The following is a 6,077-nucleotide window of genomic DNA, read 5'->3' on the forward strand; positions in this document are numbered from 1 at the left end:
AACGCGTTTATTGTCTGACGCACTAACAAGGAAACCAGCGCATGGACCTGAATCAGCGGGACAAGTATAGGCCATACTTTTTGGAACAAGTTGTCCTCCTTCTTTGTTAATTTCCTTTCAATGTACTCTCTGGATAAAAATACTTATTTATAGGCTCAAAATTATGCTTAAACTTTAGGCTACTTTGATTTCAGCGAAGTTTAATGATAATTCATTGAATTTATATAGGCCTATAGCGCTTTTCTAGACGCTCAAAGACGCTGACCGTGAAGGGGGGGGACATCAGTAACCACCATAATTAATGTTCAGTCCTTTGACTTAAACTATGACTTACTGATTTGAACTAGAAATGTTGAACTTGCATAAAAAATGTACAATGGTAGCTAATGGATAAAATAAATATAATGATCCATAAAACATAGGATTCCATTTACTTAAATCCCAAATTTCACCTGGCAGTAGAACGGTACTCAGTTGCTTTACATTCCCACATCTTAAATCTCAGATATAAGAAGACTCAAGAACAGCAATGATTGTGGTTTGTAATATATTTATTACTTTGATATTAAAAACAATGAACATTTTGGGACTAGGGTGTTACAAGCAGTGGTACCAACTCCTGGCTGGTACGACATAGAAAAGACATAAATCAATTCAAGATTAATAAAAAGAAATAAAATGGAGAGTGAAAGAAACAAAAGAGGCACATTAACACGACATGTCCTGGGCCCTTAAAGTCAGCCAGACACCAGAGCTGGAGGCTCTGGTCACAGCCAATACAATGACCTAACCCTCTCCAAACTCCCCATGCGCTTCCTAACACGCAGTGCCTTACAAAGGAAGAACAAACAGAACCAAAACTAAGTTTATAGTTAGAACAAAAGTACAAACCCAGCACAACATTTATCACACAACATAAATATAGCAACTGTCAATATAGTTATCTGAACAGGCATATATTGTGAACTACAAATATAGACGTTGTCGCTAAAGAGAGGATTGCGTTAGTTTACGTTTCAGCAGGAGGTCCTGCAGGTTTTATTTCCTTGTGAAAGTATAATAATAATAATGATACTATTGTCACCAAGAGATCTATTACAGAGCACTTAGCAATGAAGTACAGTCGTCCTACACAGACAGAGGAAAGACCTAGGGCTGTGGACGGGTCCATGCCTCTGGTCCCCTCCACAAGGCTACCACACAGAAGCTTCAACAGCACGGCTCACATGGTCACCTCCTGTTTCAATACATTTCCTTTCTTCTTCATGTTCAATGTTTTTCCAAAAGAAACAAAACCTTACCAGAGGGATAGTTATTTGTTTGCCTGTTTCCAGTCTCCTGTTCCATGCATTTTGGAAAAGTCTGCAAGTAAATGTAAATACTTGCAGAGTGTGGTGAATGAGTTGGACGTGCGTGGATATAGAAGAGGCCTTTTGCTCCGGGAAGGTCATTTATGGATGCATATTGCATCTGTCTGCAGAAGAGGATATTAAAAACTCCATGATGCCTTGCGTGGTGGGAGTGGGGGGTAAGGGGTCTCTGCCCACCAGCCTTAAGTGAACACTGGCTGACTGCTGGAGCTCCCTAAGCAGGCCCACTGCAAGTCCATGTCCCCATGGAGGCAGCCTTAACCCAATACAAAACCACTTTTCTGGCCACGGCACTAACTTGTTGCAATGTTCCCCGATGTGCTCAGGCAGGCTGAAGCGAGAAACAGCGCCACTATGTGGCTCCAGAGGCCAATAGACTAAATGCCAAAGTTTCACAAGGTTTGCCAATTTTGCACCATAGACCTGTTTTCTCTAGTCACTGTCTGACATGAAGCCACTGGTTCACACGTTACAAACTGTTTGTTTGTATAACAGCCATCAACTCTGGCCTTCTGAGAGATCTCACCTAGCAATACACAAAACACGACATTAATAAGGTATACACAATACGTCTTGGAAATATAAAAAAAGAAGTGCAACATCAACATAAATATAAACAATATTAATATTTTGGGACAGCGTCCTTATGGGGATACAACGATCCAGACTCCTGACTGCATCTCTGACCACAAATATAAATCACTGTTTTTCAGCCTGCCAACAGAATTCAATTGAATAAGATGTGCGTTTGTTAAAGAAAATCTTCAACAGGAACATTTGACGCACACCAGTCCCCATCCTGGTGTGTCTCTTGTCCAGGAAGGCCTGTCTACAATCATGAGCCAAGCAGCACTAAAGACACGGGTCGTGTGAGCAGCCAGCAGGGGGCTGGAGGGGAGACGCCCGAGTCCTCTAATAATATAGCCATAGCTACTGCAGCTGTATTAGCATGTTAGCACCCAACCGTTACATTAGCACCACAGTTAGCCTCGCTTCAGCCCACGGCTCCGTACCAACAGCGAACTCTGAAGGAGGATCTGGCACTTTTACAACAGCTTCCTAACTTAAGGTCATTTAAAACCTTTTTTTTTTTTGTTTTAAAAGGTAATTTCGTTTTTCCTTTCATATTCTTTCTTTAGAATGTACACAATTGGCCGCAGCACTGCACATTGTATTGGAAGCCATAGAAAGAGGCGAGAAAAGCCTTGGTCAGTAAAGTCACTTCCATCAGTCCTAGGCGCTCCTCTCTCCATGAAACGCACCAGCAACAGGCTGCATCCAATACATACTCAGTGGGGCCTAGTGGGCAGAGAAGGTTTATTAGAACCAGGATTCCAGATTCAATATTGACTTGAGACAGTTTTATTTTACCATTATGTGCTTAATTAATACTGGAAACCTCAAAGATTGTTATTATAATTACAACAAAAAGTACACATCGCTAAACCAATAATAGTTTAATCAGAAGAATGTGTATAATTTCTTCGTTTTAGAGTAGCCCTACACTTAACTCAAACCATAGGGCCATGGTATGCAATAGTTTATATGTGGCTCAAGGCCAGTCATATCAATTGAGTCCAATCAGTAAAGCAGAAACAATCAGAAATGTGTATCTGAGCAGGGGATGTCCCCGAGGAGGGATTTGGTGTTCGGTTGGTCGAGTCTCTGAAGGTGGCGCCCTTCCAGACGACCGTTCAGATTAACTTTGTGTTCTCATTTGTTTGAGTAAGGCACCTGGTTCAGCAGGTATCATATTCTAAATTAAATTACCTTGATTATTTTTTCTTTTTGAGATTATGTAAATAATAAAACAATTAATACAAATAATGGAAGGTGTGTCTGTTGACCTGCTATGATCTGGAAATTAAACGTGATATATGTATATGGTAGCTGCATTATGCAGAGAAACCCTATTCAAACTACTTGGTAACCTTGTCCTCAGTATCAGATGCATGTACAGACTTCTTGGAAAGAGAAGAGAGAAAACTTGCAGTTTCTGTGTTGGGCATGAAAGCTGTGTTACTAGTGTCCACATATGGTCTGGAAAGCAACACATTTCCTGTAACATGGGCCTTAACACAGACAATGCATGCAAAGTTATCTTTCCAAAGGCATTCTCCTTATAGAAACAACAATGTATTTAACACATAAGGAACAAGGTGCACAGAACTGTCCTCTACACTGAGGACCTCTACAGGCAACAAGGGCAGACTACACCAGCAAGAACAAGACAAATCGAAAAAATAAATAATCTAAACTATCTTAAATACACACTCCGAGATTTGATATAACCAGCAGAGAATTATTATTTTTTTGTAAGTAATTTGTAATAAATAGGATTGTTTTTATTTATATCCATAATGCCAACACCTCCTATCCTGTTTATATTTCTGGTTATTAATCAATAATGCTTTGAATTAAGTCCTTGCTTCAAGGTGTTGTGGATTGTTGATATACTGACTTATAAGTGAGATAATTTGATTAGGGACACTGAAATCCAATCTCAATCTCGAGTCGCAAAACAAAACCACACAGAAAAATAACTGTTAATAATAAACACAAACACAATTCCATCTTGGATAAAGCAAGAAGCTGTCGTTTGATTGGTCCAACTGGGTTCTGTCCCGTTGCCTAGAAACATTTACTGCCAATCATTACGGCTGTTTAGTATGAATGGATTGCAATTTCAAATAGAATAGAATGTATTCACACGTAATCAGCGTCATCAAGGCAAACACAAGTTGAATTGAACCTCAAATCAGAGTCCAAACCTTCAAAAGGAACAGATTGTATGTTGTCTAGAAAAAAGCTCATTCCACAGCAGTGAAAATCAGTTGACTCCACTTGAGTCAGTTGGCCCTCTTTCTGTTTGTGTAAAGAGCACTGCACCTTATTGATCTACATTGAGAATCCTGAACACACACACACGTATGCAATATTTCTTGTACAGAGGAAACAATGGCGACTTAACTTGAATACACAAATATATTTTCTTTTGATTTCATATGTCATATTACACCATTTGGAGCAGAAGAACAATGTACCCCTGATCTGCTGAAGAAGAGCTATATGGATGTAATCACTTGAGCTTTTATTGGACAAGAGTAGCACAAACTTTACACAATGAATTAGCTTAATTAAAGACTCTTTAGGTATCATAGTTTGAGAAAAAAATAAGGAACACAGGGAACAATTTTACTGGCGCAGAATATCACTCCTACCCTCGACTGTTCAAATGCCACAGAGTCTTGTGGTTTGTGGTAAAGTTGCACAGCTTGCACCATCACGTCAAATGTAGAAACCTGTGAGCACCCCCTCTAGAACCAGCCCGAGACCCTGAACAAACCCCCTCTCAGGTCCCCCCTCTCCCCCCCCCCCCCCTATCGGCTGGCTCCAACTATAACACAACAACAACGACAACAACAACAACAATAACAAGGGCCTATGGCGGCCTCTCACCAGACGGAGGTACAAAATAAAACTTTAGCTGAGAATATGCCTCAAATGTTTAAAGTGCCTGTTAAGTATAAAGAAAGCCCCCCGAGGAGGTGAAGTATTTGAATCCATTAGTCCCAATGTATTCCTCCTGCTCCTGCTACCTGGGTTGTGTTTGTTGAAGCCAATGAGGCCCTCACTGATCGGTTGGAGTTGACAGTTTGCAGCGGGACGACACCAGCCCGGGGCAGGGCCCCTGTGTCGCTGACAACGCCGCTATTTTATTTTGTTCTGTGTGTGTGAATAGGTTATTTAAGAAGGCAATAAGTGTCCGGATTGAGTCTCCATTTGTAATTGGCTTTCCATACAGTACAGTGATATAGGAACTTTAATTTTCTCCCCCAGGGCCGCCGGGAAGAAGCTCTTTTCATGGGTTATCCCCACCGGCCCTGGGCTACTCTCCGCCTCGTTAAGTCACAAGTAGAAATCAGTTTATAAATGATAACAATATAGCTCTCTGGAGAAATGTCTACACTGTACATCACCCTGAAGAGGAAGCCAAAGCAGTGTCTTTTCCATAGGAAACCTCTACTGAAGGCAAATGAGTCATGATACCACGGGAGGCTGACCTCTCAAACATTGTAAGGGCCCTGGAAGTCACACCGAACTCCACAGCTCACAACGCCAACGTGCCTTCCAGGCTGTCCTCAACCAGGCACCACACGACCGCAGAAGAAGAGGGAGAAAGGGTCAAGACAGAGGATCCTAAAGCCACACAACAATGTGCTATCATACAATACCTCATGTAATCACATGGCTTCAAACAGACCCATCGACTAGTCAGGCCACAGATCCACCTGGACAGGAAATAGCCCACACCGGGGCAGGAAGTAGACCTTACCCCGGGCTGGACCGTATCTTATTCTAGCAAGTAATAATCAAGTACAGCGCAGCATTCACCCCAGGCCTCGTAGCAGCAAATGGAAGGAAAAAAAAATGCTTTTGTTTTTTTCTTTTTTGGAACAAAGTGCTTTTTGTCTTTAAACATATAAGATATCATATTCTTTACATATATCTATATCGAACATTGAGAAGATACATCTTAACTTATAGGCTATTTACAAAAATGAATGACAACTATGGAATAATCTATCGGGGGGGGGGGGGGGGGGGGGGGGGGGGGGGGGGGGGGGGGGGGGGGGGGGGGGGGGGGGGGGGGAGAAGAGAGAAAGCGAGAGCGAGACAAAGAGAGAGAGAGCTACAACTGGACTC

This window comes from Gadus morhua, chromosome 7 (genome assembly GCF_902167405.1).
Source record: "Gadus morhua chromosome 7, gadMor3.0, whole genome shotgun sequence".
Classification (NCBI taxonomy): domain Eukaryota; kingdom Metazoa; phylum Chordata; class Actinopteri; order Gadiformes; family Gadidae; genus Gadus; species Gadus morhua.